Raw genomic sequence first — 20,252 nt, forward strand, 5'->3', positions numbered from 1 at the left:
CAAATGTGATCCCTCCACTTTGATCCACACAGTTTAAAAAGTTTAAATGCCTGAGCTTTGAAAGACACGGTGTTGGAAAGAGAACAATAATGGCGACAATTTGAGGGTAAAATGATGGCTGTAACACTGTGGACACAGCAGCAGTTGAAAGAGAAGTGCTTAAGATGAATCTTGGTACAGTGGCAGGCAGAGCTCGTTAAGCAGGCAGGTGTGAGCCTGGTTGCTATAGTGACCGCACCCAATGGCTCCATACACACGTACACAGACATGCGCCTCACTTTTGCTGCTTAAAATGAACAGAAAAGTCAGGCCGAAACAAATCGCTCCCAAATGAAAAGTAAAAGTCGTATTGACAAAATTCTTTCACCGTGAGCGACAGCAATGTCTAGTCTACCTAATTCTCAGTTTTCATGCCTGTGGAGCTTATTATATGGACGTGGTGACAGTGGAAAGACACCATGCTCTTCTGATTTTCAAACGAACCTTCTGAGCCATTTTAACATTAGAGTCTATGGAAGAGTTGGAGGGAGGAGGCTGTGCATTGGTGACATTTATGAAAGAACCATAACACCTAGTACAATAGTAAACACATTGGATGAAAGAGGACAGCCATGGCTACGTTTTGAGGGTAAAATCATACCTGTAGAGCAAACGCTGTGGACACAGCAGCAGTTTTAAAAAAGATTTTAAGATTAATTTTTTTGCTCCTCTCACTCTAGCAGTTGAGCTGTCTCACTCTAGCCCCAACATTCCGTCCCATACACACCCATTATAAACTCTGAAACGGGTGAAAAAACATCATGAAACTTAAACTGGAACTGAAGAAAAAGTATAATAGATATTGAAAAGATAAATACAAGTTGAATAGTTGAATGTCTTGTCTTCGTTTTAAAGTTTGAATGGTGGCTCTATGTCAATGTATGTGGAAGTAGTAAGAGTTTAAAAATGAGTAAGTTGAATGAGGATTTGAAGGGTCTCCCCATTGAAATACATTATAAATTTTTGTTGAATAAAGTTGAATAAAATTAAAAATATAAATGTTAAAAATATGAAAAATAGAAGCAGTGTTGTCCAAAAGAATAGGAATCTAACGGTGTTTGAATGGTTTTTCTAAGTTGAACGGTTTTGAAGTTATAGGATTACAAAAAACGTACGGAAAAATAAAATATAATAATAACTAGAAAGTGCATTTTCTGAAGAAACTGCAGTGTGAATGCTTGAATCTGAATGTATGCACTGAAATGAATTAATTGCTGAATTTTGAGTTAAAACTTTTTTAATGAGATAAAAAAAAAAACCAAATTTAACCTGAAAACAAAAGTGCTGAACTGCTGAAAGCTGAAGGTTACACAGAAGAAGAAGTTGGAAAAAAGCTGAAAATGTTTTAATTGTAAATTAGAAAACCCTAAGAAATGAGAAAAGAACCTTTAGAGTCGGAAAACATCTGAATGAATATTAAAAGGTCATATTCTTTGAATCACTGAATGACTAAAATGTGATCCCTCCACTTGGATCCACACAGTTTAAAAAGTTTACATCTCTGAGCTTTGAAAGACAAGATGTTGGAAAGAGAACAACGATGGCGATGCTTTGAGGGTAAAATGATGGCTGTAACACTGTGGAGACAGCAGCAGTTGAAAGAGAAGTGTTTAAGTTGAATCTTGGCAGAGTGAGAGAGAGAGCTCGTTAAGCAGGCAGGTGTGAGCCTGGTTGCTATAGTGACTGCACCCAAGGGCTCCATACACACGTACACAGACATGCACCTCACTTTTGCTGCTTAAAATGAACAGAAAAGTCAGGCCGAAACAAATCGCTCCCAAATGAAAAGTAAAAGTCGTATTGACAAAATTCTTTCACCGTGAGCGACAGCAATGTCTAGTCTACTGAATTCTCAGTTTTCATGCCTGTGGAGTTTATTATATGGACGTGGTGACAGTGGAAAGACACCATGCTCTTCTGATTTTCAAACGAACCTTCTGAGCCATTTTAACATTAGAGTCTATGGAAGAGTTGGAGGGAGGAGGCTGTGCATTGGTGACATTTATGAAAGAACCATAACACCTATGACAATAGTAAACACATTGGATGAAAGAGGACAGCGATGGCTACGTTTTGAGGGTAAAATGGCGGCTGTAGAGCAAACGCTGTGGACACAGCAGCAGTTTTAAAAAAGATTTTAAGATTAATTTTTTTGCTCCTCTCACTCTAGCAGTTGAGCTGCCTCACTCTAGCCCCAACATTCCGTCCCATACACACCCATTATAAATTTTGAAACGGGTGAAAAAACATCATGAAACTTAAACTGGAACTGAAGAAAAAGTATAATAGATATTGAAAAGATAAATACAAGTTGAATAGTTGAATGTCTTGTCTTCGTTTTAAAGTTTGAATGGTGGCTCTATGTCAATGTATGTGGAAGTAGTAAGAGTTTAAAAATGAGTAAGTTGAATGAGAATTTGAAGGGTCTCCCCATTGAAATACATGGGAAATTTTTGTTGAATAAAGTTGAATAAAATTTAAAATATAAATGTTAAAAATGAGAAAAATAGAAGCAGTCATGTCCAAAATAATAGGAATCTAACGATGTTTGAATGGTTTTTCTAAGTTGAACGGTTTTGAAGGAGTAGGCTTTCAAAAAACGTACGGAATAAGAAAATATAATAATAACTAGAAAGTGCATTTTCTGAAGAAACTGCAGTGTGAATGCTTGAATCTGAATGTATGCATTGAAATGAAATAATTACTGAATTTAAGTTAAAAATTTTGAATGAGATTAAAAAAAAAACCCGAATTTAACCTGAAAACAAAAGTGCTGAACTGCTAAAAGCTGAAGGTTACACAGAAGAAGAAGTTGGAAAAAAGCTGAAAATGTTTTAATTGTAAATTAGAAAAACCTAAGAAATGAGAAAAGAACATTTAGAGTCAGAAAACATCTGAAAGAATATTAAAAGGTCATATTCTTTGAATCACTGAATGACTAAAATGTGATCCCTCCACTTGGACCCACACAGTTTAAAAAGTTTACATCTCTGAGCTTTGAAAGACAAGATGTTGGAAAAAGAACAACGATGGCGACGTTTTGAGGGTAAAATGATGGCTGTGACACTGTGGACACAGCAGCAGTTGAAAGAGAAGTGCTTAATATGAATCTTGGCACAGTGGCAGGCAGAGCTCGTTAAGCAGGCAGGTGTGAGCCTGGTTGCTATAGTGACTGCACCCAAGGGCTCCATACACACGTACACAGACATGCGCCTCACTTTTGCTGCTTAAAATGAACAGAAAAGTCAGGCCGAAACAAATCGTTCCCATATGAAAAGTACAAGTCGTATTGACGAAATTCTTTCACCGTGAGCGACAGCAGCTTCTAGTCTACTGAATTCTCAGTTTTCATGTCTGTGGAGTTTATTATATGGACGTGGTGACAGTGGAAAGACACCATGCTCTTCTGATTTTCAAACCAACCTTCTGAGCCAATTTAACATTAGAGTCTATGGAAGAGTTGGAGGGAGGAGGCTGTGCATTGGTGACATTTATGAAAGAACCATAACACCTAGGACAATAGTAAACACATTGGATGAAAGAGGACAGCGATGGCTACGTTTTGAGGGTAAAATCATACCTGTAGAGCAAACGCTGCGGACACAGCAGCAGTTTTAAAAAAGATTTTAAGATTAATTTTTTTGCTCCTCTCACTCTAGCAGTTGAGCTGCCTCACTCTAGCCCCAACATTCCGTCCCATACACACCCATTATAAACTCTGAAACGGGTGAAAAAACATCATGAAACTTAAACTGGAACTGAAGAAAAAGTATAATAGATATTGAAAAGATAAATACAAGTTGAATAGTTGAATGTCTTGTCTTCGTTTTAAAGTTTGAATGGTGGCTCTATGTCAATGTATGTGGAAGTAGTAAGAGTTTAAAAATGAGTAAGTTGAATGAGGATTTGAAGGGTCTCCCCATTGAAATACATTATAAATTTTTGTTGAATAAAGTTGAATAAAATTAAAAATATAAATGTTAAAAATATGAAAAATAGAAGCAGTGTTGTCCAAAAGAATAGGAATCTAACGGTGTTTGAATGGTTTTTCTAAGTTGAACGGTTTTGAAGGAGTAGGCTTACAAAAAACGTACGGAATACAGAATAAAATATAATAATAACTAGAAAGTGCATTTTCTGAAGAAACTGCAGTGTGAATGCTTGAATCTGAATGTATGCATTGAAATGAAATAATTACTGAATTTAAGTTAAAAATTTTGAATGAGATAAAAAAAAAAAAACCCGAATTTAACCTGAAAACAAAAGTGCTGAACTGCTAAAAGCTGAAGGTTACACAGAAGAAGAAGTTGGAAAAAAGCTGAAAATGTTTTAATTGTAAATTAGAAAAACCTAAGAAATGAGAAAAGAACATTTAGAGTCAGAAAACATCTGAAAGAATATTAAAAGGTCATATTCTTTGAATCACTGAATGACTAAAATGTGATCCCTCCACTTGGACCCACACAGTTTAAAAAGTTTACATCTCTGAGCTTTGAAAGACAAGATGTTGGAAAAAGAACAACGATGGCGACGTTTTGAGGGTAAAATGATGGCTTTAACACTGTGGACACAGCAGCAGTTGAAAGAGAAGTGCTTAAGATGAATCTTGGTACAGTGGCAGGCAGAGCTCGTTAAGCAGGCAGGTGTGAGCCTGGTTGCTATAGTGACCGCACCCAATGGCTCCATACACACGGACACAGACATGCACCTCACTTTTGCTGCTTAAAATGAACAGAAAAGTCAGGCCGAAACAAATCGTTCCCAAATGAAAAGTAAAAGTCGTATTGACAAAATTCTTTCACTGTGAGCGACAGCAATGTCTAGTCTACCAAATTCTCAGTTTTCATGTCTGTGGAGTTTATTATATGGACGTGGTGACAGTGGAAAGACACCATGCTCTTCTGATTTTCAAACGAACCTTCTGAGCCATTTTAACATTAGTGTCTATGGAAGAGTTGGAGGGAGGAGGCTGTGCATTGGTGACATTTATGAAAGAACCATAACACCTAGTACAATAGTAAACACATTGGATGAAAGAGGACAGCCATGGCTACGTTTTGAGGGTAAAATCATACCTGTAGAGCAAACGCTGCGGACACAGCAGCAGTTTTAAAAAAGATTTTAAGATTATTTTTTTTGCTCCTCTCACTCTAGCAGTTGAGCTGCCTCACTCTAGCCCCAACATTCCGTCCCATACACACCCATTATAAACTCTGAAACGGGTGAAAAAACATCATGAAACTTAAACTGGAACTGAAGAAAAAGTATAATAGATATTGAAAAGATAAATACAAGTTGAATAGTTGAATGTCTTGTCTTCGTTTTAAAGTTTGAATGGTGGCTCTATGTCAACGTATGTTGAAGTAGTAAGAGTTTAAAAATGAGTAAGTTGAATGAGAATTTGAAGGGTCTCCCCATTGAAATACATGGGAAATTTTTGTTGAATAAAGTTGAATAAAATTAAAAATATAAATGTTAAAAATGAGAAAAATACAAGCAATCATGTCCAAAAGAATAGGAATCTAATGGTGTTTGAATGGTTTTTCTAAGTTGAACGGTTTTGAAGGAGTAGGCTTTCAAAAAACGTACGGAATAGATAATAAAATATTATAACTAGAAAGTGCATTTTCTGAAGAAACTGCAGTGTGAATGCTTGAATCTGAATGTATGCACTGAAATGAATTAATTGCTGAATGTTAAGTTAAAAATTCCGAATGAGCTGGAAAATACAGAAATTTTCACCTGAAAACAAAAGTGCAGAACTTTTGAAAGCTGATGTTCACACAGAAGAAGTTGGAAAAAAGCTAAACATGTTTAAAATGTAAATAATAAAAAGATGAGTAATGACAAAAGAAAATTTAGAGTCAGAAAACCTCTGAATGAATATTAAAAGTTCAAATTCTTCTAATTGAAATGAACTTAAAAGATGAACAAAAATTCTGGAGAAAATACAAACTTTAATATACAGCATAATGTTTTTCAGACATATACACATGTGTATATCATGTTTAATAGTATTACATACATCAATTTGTTTTGTATGTCATAGAAAATAACATAAAAATCTTAAGTCATATTTTACAGCTTCTTTCTGAAAAGGACTAGTAGAATAAATAAAAAATAACTAAATTAAATAACTAAATAAAAAATAATAAGCAAGATATGAAATACATGAAAATTCAACTTTTAAAACCACAATCCTGAACCTTTAAATTGTGTTGGTTTCTTAGAACATGGCTGAACAGCTGTTTCTATCGTCCTACTTAATCTGTCTACACATCTTTTTATTACTCATTCTTCTTTATGTTTTAATGTAAACAGAGTCCACACAGTGGTAAAAGAGAACTGTATAGAGATTTTTGAGTAAAGTCAAATGAAAGCGTAAGGTGGTGACACAGTTTAACACATGCAAATAATCAAATAAACACATTAGTCCTTTTTGTGAACATGGATAAATAAGTATCAATACAGCATTGTTCAGCCATGCCACTAAATGCTTTTTTACACATTGTTTTAACCTGGGCTCAGACACAAAGTCCCAAAATTAGTTAGTCCCTGACTTTGAGTTGTGGTTATGACTAATTATTATACACAAGGCTTTATCTATCTGAACTCTAAGGACACAAATATGAAAAAAAAAAAAACTATACTTACCAGCTGATACCCCACACTACACACTAGGTGTGCCATGTGACCTGAAACTTTGGTACAAAATCATCATAATCATTCTGTTAACACTGTTTTTTAACGCTGTTTGTGTTGCTGTTCAGCAGTTTAAAATGTTTTAGATTGGATTACATGGAATGAATTTGAATTTTCTTGGGGGGTTTTGTGTGTGTTTTGTTCTTAGCAGATTTTTTCTTCCATACTGTTGAATTCCAGTTACCACATTTCTGGTCATATGACATCCAGAGTGCCCACTTAAAAAAAATCCCCACAGTTAATTCAACATTAGAACAAAATAAAAATATCCATCCATCCATCCATTCGCTTCCGCTTATCCTTTCCAGGGTCGCGGGGGGCGCTGGAGCCTATCCCAGCTGTCATAGGGCGAAAGGCGGGGTACACCCTGGACAGGTCGCCAGTCTGTCACAGGGCCAACACACAGGGACAGACAACCATTCACACTCACATTCACTCGCACATTCACACCTAGTGACAATTTGGATTAATCAATTAACCTATCCCCACAAATAAAAAAATAAAAATATGTTAAAGAAAAAAAGGTTTGCTCTGTGATGAAATACTAAATAAGCATACATTGTACAGAGCACTAACAATGACAACAATCCTTTAGCCTGTTGATCAGAGAGAGGCAGTCATTATGTCCATTTAAAACCTGTAATCACAGAGCACAATGTTTCTGTGAAACTATGAAGTCCCATATGATCCTCATCATGTCCAGTGACTTCAGAGTGGATCCTCCCTGTCATCCGGCCAGTGTTTGATGTGTGGCAAGCAGCACAGAAGCAGGATAGCTGAGGACTTTAAAAGAAGAGCAGAAAACAGGAATATGTAGTTGTAAATGTAAATATCAGTGATACTTGTCTTGTCAAAGGGAATAAAATAATGAAAATGTTAACTTACACACTCATTTAGGGAGGATCTTGACACTGCACAGAGGAGGCACAGTCAGTCTGACAATGATGGTGATTTCCAGGGATGTTTTCCTGCAGCAACATTCCTGCCAACTGGCCGTATGATCCAGAGTAGTTGGTTTGTAATAAACAGAAAGGTGTATATGTTAGGTAGTGTGCACTCAGAGCTGGTCCTAAGAAACAAACACATCCTGTAATAAACTGAATACCTGTAGTAGTGCTGCTGCAAATATGAAGCCCTTCTATCATGAGTGGTTTCAAAGAAGGTGTTTTGGAGGCTCAGTCACAGAAACTGTGCAGTCTGTTCAGTCCTGAGTGTCTCGGCTCTGAAGGGGATGGATCACAGAGGGAAACACCTGAGTACAGACATTACAATACACTCTAACACTCCTAAGGTCAAGTGAAAACACAATTTAAACACTTCACAAGGAATGAATACATGTTTTCATGGAAATAATGTCATTAACCCTTTTTGTTGTTAGTAAATCTCACCGACTGCTTGTGGGACAAGCTAGAAGGAAGACTTATCACAGAATCTCTCCTGTGCTCCAGATGTGAAGTCTCACGCTCTGATCGTATGGCGATGAAGATGGTGATGATGAAGTTTCTCTGATCTGTGGCATTACAGTTTCTGGCTGCTATGTGCTTCACATTGTTGGATTTTACATGTGAAGCTTGGAGAAGACACAGGAGGACTGTGTCTCTCTTAAAAAGAAAAAAAAAGAAAAACAAAGGAAACCTAACAGGAAAGGAAACCCCCCCCCCTCGACTCCCACCGTACCCCCCCCCCCCCCTCCCACTCAACTCCCCAACCTCACACCATCAAATGTCTATACAAATGTAGGGTATCAGCTGGTAACAGAAAGCAAGTGTAACATATGCACTACATATGTAACACTGCTGAAACATTTCTGGCCAGAAATGTGCAGTTATCAACCCAGACCCACCCTGATGATTGCACTGGCCAGAAACATGATAAAAGCTCATAAAAATTTATGTTTCATAGAAAAATTTGTCCAAAAATATAATTGTGTACTTTTGAAAAAGTTTAAAGTTTATAACAAACCAAAATAATAATATTTTTGTAAATATTATTTCAAAATAGAGGCACACATAAAGTGGCTTAACTGTCATTATTGCTGTAATTAGGTTTGTTTGTTTGTTTGTTTGTTTGTTTGTTTGTTTGTTTGTTTGTTTGTTTTTTTAAAAAGCAACCTTTAGTCATTATTGTTCTCTCAGAAACAATGAAGAAGCTGTTGAACATTTATGTGTTGTGTAGGCAATCCTCTGGTCCACCCTCCCTCCCTCCCAGCCACAGTGAGACTGGGGCAGCCTGGCAGGATGTTGAAGCCTGGCTGCAGAGAGGATATGCCTACACTGTTCGTTTCAAACTGCTATATTTGATTTTTCTGACATTTATAGGTTACTGTTAGTGAATTTTAGATTTTCTGTAATAAATAAAATTGTCATCTTTTACTGATATCATTACTTAATTCATGTAATTGTATTTTATGTAAACAATTCAACCATTATACTGCAATGCAGAGCGTCAACTTTTAAATATCGCTCTACTTTCTTAAGTCATTCAAAAATATAGATATTACTTACTGTATTCAAAGATCTAGATCATGAATCATCACAGGACAATACACAGTATACTGGGTCATGGTAACTATGGTATGTCTTCATGACTCCAGAATGGAGACATCGATCTGACTGAGAAATGAAAATTAGGTCAAGCAGTGTGTTCTTCTCTGTGGTAGGGGCAGTGATGACCTGTGCGTATCCCCTAGACTCAAACAGCTCCAGGATTAGTTTGTTTGCACTGGATAAAACATTCTCATTAAAATCACCACAAACTATGATGGGATGACAGTCCATGATCTCCAATGAGTCTAATAGGCTTACCAGGTTTTTCAGGAATGGCCTCAGAGTGTAGTCTGGAGGTCTGTATACAACTGCAATCAGAGCACTGACTGGTGCTTCAACCTTTAAAGCCAGAAATTCAAGGTCAGTTACATTATGGATGTACTGTTTTTCATGCACTTGAATGTCACTTTTCACATAAACAGCAACTCCACCACCACTTCTGTTTGCCATCTGGGGAAAGTTTGTGTAGGACAGGTGTCTGTTGCGTTTGAACAAATTGTAATTTTCCAAGTGGAGACTCTCTGCGACAAAAGAGCCCCGCAGGTGTGTTTCTGTTAGGCACAAAACATCTGCTAGACACAATTCATGGTGACTTTTGATGTCATTAATGTGAGCTGGCAGTCCCTCTGTATTATGATGAACAATGGTGAAAACCTCTGACCTGCTCAGTGTTTGCCTCACGTGTAGAAGAGGCATCATGTCATCAAGGTTGGCTTGTCTCATGTTCTCAAGCGCTGCAGTGATTTCTGGGTTGGTGAATATTTTTTTCTCCTCCATATCAAGAAGATACAGTCCACTGAGAGACGTCACTCTACTGACAGCTACGTAGGCCATGCCGGGCTCAAAAATGCTCTTAAGAGAGACAACAGCTGATGTAGTTGTCATACCCTGTACCTTATGTATTGTACATGCAAAGGCCAGCTTCACTGGGAACTGTCTTCGTACCACTCCTTTCTGCTTCAGATTCTCCTCTGCTCTCTCAATGTACACCATATCGTCTGCTGGTGTGCGGTTATTCTTTCCAGATGTCTCATTATCCATTTTAAGTCCAAGCTTGATGATGTGTTGGTCATTTTCAGAGTAAACTACTCTAAGTAGTATTCCAAAAGCTCCATTAACCAAACCATTTTGTATGTCAATGTTTCTGGTGAGCATGACACGAGCTCCTTCTGCAACTTTCAGTGTGTCTGGTAACTCGTTTTTACCTCCTTTCAATGGTCTGTCTTGAAGTGCCATTCTGCCAGTTCTAGGATCTTTTCTATAATCATCTGCATGGATGTCAATGATATGAGTGTGGAGCAGAGCCAGTGTTGAAGAGTTGTGTGCATCCACTTCTTTATTAGTTGCAAAAATGTGCAATGCATCAGTCGGACAATGGGCTGGTTCAGTTATGGCCTGTAACAACAAATTTCTATCTGCTTCGCAAAGCTCATCCAACTTTCCTTTTACACGAATTCTGTTCAGCATCTCAGCAAAGACAACATCATCTTTCTGACGCATAATCTCAGTCAGAGTGATCATCTGAAAATGCTCCCGCCACAGGTCGATCTCAGACGGGTCGTGCACACAGAGAGGTTTAGACTGTCGCACTGGGGGTAGCTGATAGAAGTCTCCGACAGCAATGACTGACATGCCTCCAAAGGGTCTCCGAGTCCCTTTGATCTGTTTGAGTCTTGCATCTACATATGCAAACAGATGTCTTGACACCATAGACACTTCGTCAATGACGATTATTTCAGCATTCAAAAGTTCTGATCTGACTTCATCCAGCTGATTGCCAAGTCCCTGAATGGGAGGTTTTAAGCTTCTAGGCAGCTTGAGAAGAGAATGCAGTGTTGTTCCAGAAATGTTAAAAGCTGCAGTCCCAGTGAAAGCAGTTAACAGGACAGTGGGTTTTGATATGTCAACGTCGTCTGCATATCTGGGCACTTTGCTCAGTATCTTAGATGCTTCTGAGTAGATGCATTTGATAAGATGTGATTTTCCTGTTCCAGCACCACCATTAATATAAAAGAAAAACTGCTCTGGATTTAGAGCACAGACTCTTTTAATGCACCAGTCTCTAACTGCATAAAATATGCAGGCTTGCTTCTTATTCAGATTTTGAAACATCTGACGTAACAATGTGGGATCAATAGCAGGGGGTTCCCTGATGGCTCTGACTTCTGTTGAAGCATCAGCCTGACGGCTGTAGTCGGGCACATCTTCCTGTTCATTTTCATTGTCTCGCTCTCTTTCTTGTTCAACAAGTGGCAACCTTACGAGATCTGATTCAGGTGCCAGATTACACCATTCGTCAGTCACACCTCTGTTCTGCTCATATTCCTCAACAGCGCTCTCGATCTCTTCACTGTTTTTCTCATATTTTTCTCTGTTTCTTTTGACAATGTGTTGCACGTACTCAAGATGGTCAGTACCTGGTAGCTGTACACAGCCAGCACCATAGAAAGCCTGATAGGTTGGCAACGATGGTGTTTTCAGTTCGTGGTCTGAACGATGAGGAAGGTACAGTTTAAGCAGTCTTCCGTAATATTGCTCTGGATGTTTTTCTTGTGAGCAGCGGTGAAATCTGATGATAGCAGGCTTATCATTTTTGCGCCTTTGCACAAACCCCATCTCATTGAGAAGGGGCAAAACATCTTTACCTTTTTTCTGTTGGCCATAGACAATCCTGCAAGTAGCAGCAAAGTCTGCCATGCACATCTCCTCATACTCTGGTGTTTCAGGTCTGGCTTTGTATTTGTCATTCAAAGATGTCATCCAAACATTGGAAGACTCAGGTGTTGTGTTGTCCAGAACTGACAGGGGACGACTCATTTTCACAGGATTATCATCAGTTGGAATGAATATTACAGCACGTGAGCATTGCTTCATGTGAAGACCACATGCACGAGCAACACACTCCTGTGCACTGATCTCTCGCTTCTTTGAATATGCCTGCATGACGGCTCTCATTTCATCGCACTCATTTACACTGTCCTTATGGGAGTTCTCAATGACAGTTTTCAGGTACTCAGATAGCCCGCCCTCTTTTTTTGATATATATTTCATTAAATAATTTGCAGCACCAAAAGCATCTAAAACAAAGCTTATGTCGATATTACTGTTCCAGGCTTCAAGCAGATGTGGATTATAGCCGTTTATCCAAGAGTCTTTTGGATCACGCTTTAGTATGATCGTACTCCTCATGTTCATTTTATTCAGGTATCTCTCATATTCTGCATGTGTCAACTTGCATCTTTCCAAGAGCTGCTCTAAACTCATGGAAGCAGTTTCAGGTTCATTCAGCAGCTGGTTCAGTGGTCTGAGCTTGTTCTTTGCCGTTTCTACTTCCAGTGCATCATCCTCACTGGGTCTTGTGATCATTGTCTCATTGCAGGGTGGTTTGGGAAAACCAAAACGGCACCCGGAGCTTAAACTCCTAAAGCACGTCTTTGTGTGGTTCTTACTGTGTTTTTGCACTTCTGTTACTTTCTTGTACAGTTCAGGTTGTTTATGTGGATCAGGCAGCTGAGCTGTGATGTATTTGTTTATAAAATCAACAACAGTTTGCTCATCATCCTCCTCAAACACAGGAGCACCTTCTACCCACAGGAGGCAGTGTATGTGTGGGCTTCCTCTGTGCTGAAACTCAACTCTGTAAAAGTAGTCAATGACTTTGCCAAGTGGCTCTGCGGGAGATAAGAGTAAATCTCTGAATAATGCTTCAACTCTCTTGTCAAACATGCGCATTGTTGTGACAGGATTGCTTCTCAGGATGTCACACTTCGCTGACCAGTCAAGTCCTTCAAAATTGACTTGTTCACCTTGCTGCCTTGTTATTGCCTCGATCACTTCAGGCCAGCGCATTTCAGCAGCTGAAAATGTGCAAAAGAACGTGGGAGTACCCAACTGTCTGATCATGGCAAAAAGATCTCTTGTTGTTTTCTCCCAATAGGCTGGGGTTCCTCTCAGAGGCTGCATGAATCTCACTGCATCTTTATTTCGCACCAGTTTCTCCACCTCATGTTTATCTTGTAACATGCCTGAGGTTATTTTTCTACCATCTCTGGTCAGAGGCTTTGCCTTCCTTAACTGTACTGTCATGCTGGATGTAGCCAAGTGTATTTCAGTCACAAACTGTGCAAAGAATAAATAGTTTGTGTCTTTGGCAAAACGATCATCAATGCAGAAAAGTCTTGATTTGAAATACCCACTGGGGGATACTTTGATCAGCCTTCTTTCATCAAGTGTGTTTTGGCCTGTAGGAAACTGCACAGGGAAGGCCATGGCCTCCAGTTTAGGTGTTTTGAAAAAACTTATTGGATTGTTTCTCTCTGCAGGAGCAACAGAGTAGATTCCTTCACTGAAACATAATATCTCCTCAGCCACATCAGGGGGCTGCAAACAGGACTCGAGTGCAAAACCACCATTAGTCAGTCCATCTTCTTGCTCTGAATCATCTCTCATCTGTTCATGTGATTGTTCACCATCACAGGGTAACATGTCAATATCCTGTTCATTTTTATTTTGTGCTTCACTCAGTGCATTTTTCTCACAGCTGTCAATTTCCATTAAATCAGCCTCATCATAATCGTCCTCATTCATGTTTTCATCATCATCATCCTCCTCATCTTCATCAGGAAGTGTTGGATCACACAGCTCAGCATCATCTCTGATGCTCACATCCTTATACTGTGGATGAATCTGCTTGAGTTTATGCAGTGCTTGCACAAGTTTAGACCAGCTTACAGTCTGAAACAGCTGATGACCTTTGTAAGACAAGCGTCTCTTCAATTTTACTCTCATGACCTGAGAATTAATTCTTAATCGAGGCAACGCTTCAACAGTTTCCTGTACCTCTGATGGGACACAGACCACATTTCCTCTAATGGCTCTTTGTCTGCCTTTGGGAAGAGGAATAATCTTTGCAAATGGTATGCACTTGGCTATGAGATGTCTCTCCAGGATGTTGAGATCAGACAGTTCAGGTGGAATATCAGCAAGCTCCAGTTTATTGGCAACAGCAAGTGCTGGCATGGATCCATTTTTAAGATGATTGTGGCAGGTGTGACAAATCCACTCTCTCTTTCTCTCATCGGGAACATTGCACTGCTCATTTCTGCAGTTTTCATCACAAACATGAACAAACTTTCCTGTCAAACATGTTGCAGCCACATGTGGGTTTTTGACATAATTTGACCTTGTGCAGGGTCGTACTTGGTTTGGAAATGAAGCCTTCAAACAGACAGTACATGGGTATGATGGTCCAACTTTGATTTGTGATTTGAACACAGATATGGCCTCGTTGATTACACTGTTGTCACTCTCTTGGGTTTGTCTGTTCACCCATCTGTATTTCCTTTTTATTTTCATTGCACATCTCATGTTGTGCATAATTCTGAATGCAAGATTACTTTGATACCTGTCTCGCATTAGTTGTTTCATTAGTTGTCTGTGTCTTACTCTGAATGCATTGTCACGTGTATAACGCTGAGTCACCCGAGATCTTTGTCTCTCTCTGAATTCTGGGCTCTCTTGATACCTTTTAGTGATATAGCTTTTTTGTTTCTTTCTAAATTCAGCATTGTCACAGTATCGTCTTTTAATATATTGTTGTTGTTTCTTTCTGAATTCAGCATTCTCACAGTAAAGTCTTTTTATATAGTCTCGTCGTTTTTGTCTGAATTCATCATTCTCACAGTAAAGCCTTTTTATATAGTCTCGTCGTTTTTGTCTGAATTCATCATTCTCACAGTAAAGCCTTTTTTTATATTGTTGTTGTTTCCGTCTGACTTCAGGATTGTCTTTATATGCCTTGCTTGTGCAAGATTTTTTCTTTTCTTTGTACTCTTTATTTGAAGCATATGTTTGTCGTTCTTTCATTTTTTGGTTTTCTTTTCTCTGTTTTCTCTGTTTTCTCTCTTTTTCTGATGCCATTAATCTTCTTTTCATTTTTTGTCTTCGTTGTTTATTAACTTTGGTCATTTTGTAGATTTTCTTTAAAGCAGTACAGGAAAGATCACAGGCTACTGCATTATTTACTGCAGAAGAGTTTAACTGGCTGCATGAAATGTCATTCTCTGGTAGGAAATTACATTCACTGGGTGGTACTGATTCAGTTTGTGGTTTTACAGATGGTGTGTTTCTCCTTGGAGTAGAGGAGTTTGCTTCATCAACAGTTTTATCAGAGTGAGTAGGTGCCACAGCAGCGGCAGCTGTTGGTCTGCAGACTGTGTCTGTGATAGTATCACTCAGGTTGACTGTGCTCATACTGTAGAACTGCACAGGCTTCAGTTCATAGTTACAAGAGGGTGATATCTCCATCATTTCATAAGAATCTTGGATCCTCTTAATCATGTCACTGAGGAGTGTGAATTTCAGCATCACTGCTGTACCACGATTACGTGACTGTAGTAATAGAGGAAGACCACTGGGTGTTCTGGAGTGTGGATCAAAGAAACCATATTTGCCTGATGTGGATCTGAACACTGCGATACACAATCCACTCATAATCAATAAGGCATACTGCACATCTGACAACAGGCAGCTCAGTCCTGCTTCTAAGCTGAGAAAGGTATCTACTGCTTCCTCTGGAGGTTCTTCAAATGTCCCATACCGGGAAGGCTGTGTCATGTCGACATCATACATAGACCAGCGAGCATCAACTTTGTCTGGCAGCTCATCGGTTGCCAAATGAATATTTTTAGGAAATCTTTTCTTGGCCTCTTTGTACATCACATCACCTTTATCCAAGACCAGATTAAGGTCAGCTGTAGTCATGTTTTCATTCTCATGAAGGAATGCAAGAAATGTGAGTGAGTTGCATGTGCACTGCTTGTTTCTGGAGTGTCCATATTTAGGATGTGCCTGGCTGTGAGATGCACAGACAAGTGTAATAGAGGGCTGGTTTTCAAGGTTCACTCTTTCTGCATGAGATGGTCCTGCCACATCACTGTGACAGCCTCTTTTCAAAAAGTCAGCATAACCCACCTGTGGGGCACTTGACACCTCATGTTGTTCATTAACTTTATGCTGCAGTCCACTCTTTACAGCATCAGCATAAGATACCTGTTGTACATGTGCAGGAACATGTTGACCTGCCTGTTTGACACTGTCAGAATTGGTCTTTGTAGACACACTGTCTTCTGCAGAGCTCTGAGGAAAATCAAACTCAGCTTGTTCACATGTTGGTACTTTGTGAAACTCATGAAACTTTTTCCAGCGTTGTTTTGCAGCTTGTGACTTTTTCTGCTTCCTTGGCATTTTCACACACCTGCAAGTGTTTCTTAGTCTTTAGAAAATATGTTCACAAGATAAGAGTGGCACACACCAGGAGATGTTGTCTTTGTTTTTATATTTCAGTTTTTATTTGTCTTAAACAGTTGTCTTTCGTTTGACAGTTTGTTCTTCAGTTGAGAGAATATTATGCACTCTCTTTATTGGCTTGGCATTTTTCAGCAGCAAGCCAAGAGTGAAAAACAGGTAGAGAGAAAATTTAGAAGAGAGAACAGGCAGAGCAGGAGAGACACGGCTGGGAAATCACAATCAAACCGTGAATTAGTTTTCTTTGTTCAGTTTGTTCTCAGGTAGAGGCAATATATGCACTCTTTATTGCTTTAATGGCTTGGCGTTTTTCAGCAGCAAGCCAAGAGTGAAAAACAGGTAGAGAGAAAATTTAGCAGTGAGAACAGACAGAGCAGGAGAGACACGGCTTTAAATCAAACCGCAGATTTTTCTTTGTTTGTTCAGTTTGTTCATAGGTTGAGGCAAAATATGCACTCTTTATTGCTTTGTTGGCTTGGCGTTTTTCAGCAGCAAGCCAAGAGTGAAAAACAGGTAGAGAGAAAATTTAGCAGAGAGAACAGACAGAGCAGGAGAGACACGGCTTTAAATCAAACCGCAAAAGGATTGTTGGTTTGGCAAAATTTCTCACAAACCACAGAGTGAAATACAGATGGAAAGAAGGCAGAGACAATAGGTGGAGCAGGACAGAGGATAGAGGGGCTGGGGGGTTGGGATGTGAGAGAGAAGACTGGAGATCTGGTCCTTGTTCTTCTTCTTCTACACACTCTGAACAAAAAACAAGAAAAAAAAATAATTTTATTAAAATTATATCACATGGTAATTGTATGAACTAAATGTGACTACTGCAAAAGGACAAAACAAATATTCAAGCTAAACTGTTGTCGGCTGCCATGTGCAAAAAGTTGCATAATTGGGCACTTTTTAAAAGAATAAATATTTAATTAAATTCAGCAATAATATTTTTAAATACAAATATGATTGAGTGAATCATTAATTAATCACATGTAGTGTGACTACAAAAATGTACGAAAAAAATATTTTAGCCCAATTGTTAAGCTGCACTTATGTGTATTTATTATAAAATTGTGTTTAAAAAGTCTAGCACAAAGTTTGAACCCATCACTTTACAGCTTATATTAGTCATATTATTTTTTTATTTTGGTCTACTTCTCTTACAGTATGTGCACACCTACCAGGCAAAGCACAGTGTCAGTCAGGTTCCTGAAAGAAACGAGAAATAATACGTTAGTTGTCTGTACAGTGTTATCAGACTAACAGAAATACAAAGCCCACACGACATGATACACTGAACTTCTAGTCAGCAGGGTAATTATAGAGTAATATAGCACACCAACTGATACAGCAGTCATTTTACAATTCAAACTAGTTAACTGAAGTATTGCCACTTATGTAAGGCTACTGTTAGACTGTTACTAGCCTTAGCATTGCTGCTAGCGCTAGCATTCCGGCTAGCATTAGCACTTCAGTTAGTGTTAGCACTGCAGCTAGCGTTAGCATTGCAGCTAGCGTTAGCATTGCAGCTAGCGTTAGCAATGCTGCTAGCGCTAGCAATGCTGCTAGCGCTAGCACTCTTACTGTTAAAACTGAGCCACAATTGCAATAATAAAGCTAATTTCTTACTTTTGTCTCACTGACCGGCAAGAAATATCACAGGAATATTATTTTTGTCAGTTAACAACTGCTAAGGCTAGTGTTAGCACTATAGCTAGCGTTAGCATTGTTGCTAGCATTAGCATTGAAGCTAGCGTTAGCACTGCTGCTAACAGCAAAACGTAATAAACGTATATAAATGATAGCGAAGGTTATTCTTTTTTCTTTCTTTCTTCTTTGAATTGTTTTTAACTCTGTTGGACTTGATATGTGAGTTTAAATGTCAAACATGTATTTTTTTCCATCATAAAAATAAAACACTGCAGTACTGAGTGTACTGTACTTACCACAGCAGAGAGCAAAGCGGAATGACGACAGTTGGTCCAGTGATAGGTTAAAAACAGATGAGGCGTTCAGGTGGTGCTTGGAAATTTGACCATCAGTTTGAACAGCAATAATGAGCATATACATGTCTGTGTGTTGGTCTCTGTGTGTGACAGACATAGAGAGATAGAGGGAAAAAATACACTATACTAGTGTAAAAATTGGTCCTTTTTGCCCAAGTATAAGCGAATGAGTGACATACAGAAAAACAGGGCAACTGGCATTAAATGAGCAAATAAAAAGTATTAAATCTTGAACTGTTTTGTGGGTTTTATTTTAAGACTACTTTGAGTGTATTCGTGGGGAGATAAACTATACAGACTATAAACAGAGACATTAAATGAGATTAGGTTAGTTAAACGCTAGTTAAAAGGTGGGGAAATTAACTACAGACCGATAGATGCTGAGAGCTTTAATTATCCAGTCAGAAAGGATGATTTTGAAGTCATCAACTGACTCCAACTGCCCAGATCTGAAAAACCTTTGTGCCAATCACAATGCTCTACTTAGTTGGCATATACTAACTAGTGACAAACTATTAATCTGTGGCAAAACCCTGTCAAATCTGTCTTATTGTACTTTTGAAAAAGTTAATCTTACTACAATCTAACATTTTTAGGTTTAACCTTGGCAGAGTGAGAGAGAGCTCGTTAAGCAGGCAGGTGTGAGCCTGGTTGCTATAGTGACAATGGCTCCATACACACGACACAGACATGCACCTCACTTTTGCTGCTTAAAATGAACAGAAAAGTCAGGCCGAAACAAATCGTTCCCATATGAAAAGTACAAGTCGTATTGACGAAATTCTTTCACCGTGAGCGACAGCAGCTTCTAGTCTACTGAATTCTCAGTTTTCATGTCTGTGGAGTTTATTATATGGACATGGTGACAGTGGAAAGACACCATGCTCTTCTGATTTTCAAACGAACCTTCTGAGCCATTTTAACATTAGAGTCTATGGAAGAGTTGGAGGGAGGAGGCTGTGCATTGGTGACATTTATGAAAGAACCATAACACCTAGGACAATAGTAAACACATTGGATGAAAGAGGACAGCCATGGCTACGTTTTGAGGGTAAAATCATACCTGTAGAGCAAACGCTGCGGACACAGCAGCAGTTTTAAAAAAGATTTTAAGATTATTTTTTTTGCTCCTCTCACTCTAGCAGTTGAGCTGCCTCACTCTAGCCCCAACATTCCGTCCCATACACACCCATTATAAACTCTGAAACGGGTGAAAAAACATCATGAAACTTAAACTGGAACTGAAGAAAAAGTATAATAGATATTGAAAAGATAAATACAAGTTGAATAGTTGAATGTCTTGTCTTCGTTTTAAAGTTTGAATGGTGGCTCTATGTGAACGTATGTTGAAGTAGTAAGAGTTTAAAAATGAGTAAGTTGAATGAGAATTTGAAGGGTCTCCCCATTGAAATACATGGGAAATTTTTGTTGAATAAAGTTGAATAAAATTAAAAATATAAATGTTAAAAATGAGAAAAATAGAAGCACACCATTCCAAAAGAAGAGGAATCGAATGGTGTTTGAATGGTTTTTCTAAGTTGAACGGTTTTGAAGGAGATAGTCGGCGAAAAACGTACGGAATAGGAAAAAATAATAATAATAAAGATTAGAAGAACAATACTGTGAATGCTTTTCAAGCATTCACACTAATAATAAAGAT

At 38.5% G+C, this 20,252-nt stretch overlaps 1 protein-coding gene and 1 long non-coding RNA gene across 2 annotated transcripts in view; both read right to left on the reverse strand.

Moving 5' to 3' along the window:
* sox5 (SRY-box transcription factor 5) overlaps nt 1–20,252 on the reverse strand; it is a 323,149-nt gene that overhangs the window by 112,805 nt on the left and 190,092 nt on the right. The gene's annotated exons all lie outside the window — the stretch shown is intronic.
* On the reverse strand, nt 5,977–8,391 carry LOC147310555 (uncharacterized). Its single transcript, XR_015125838.1, has 3 exons — nt 7,847–8,391; nt 7,627–7,730; nt 5,977–7,524 (listed from the first exon to the last, which is right to left on the reverse strand). It is a non-coding gene; the product is annotated as an uncharacterized LOC147310555 (long non-coding RNA).

Source organism: Aulonocara sp. 'chitande type north' Nkhata Bay, linkage group LG17 (genome assembly GCF_057382095.1).
Source record: "Aulonocara sp. 'chitande type north' Nkhata Bay isolate Kocher_YH1m ecotype deep benthic linkage group LG17, A_spYH_male_GT1.1, whole genome shotgun sequence".
NCBI lineage: Eukaryota > Metazoa > Chordata > Actinopteri > Cichliformes > Cichlidae > Aulonocara > Aulonocara sp. 'chitande type north' Nkhata Bay.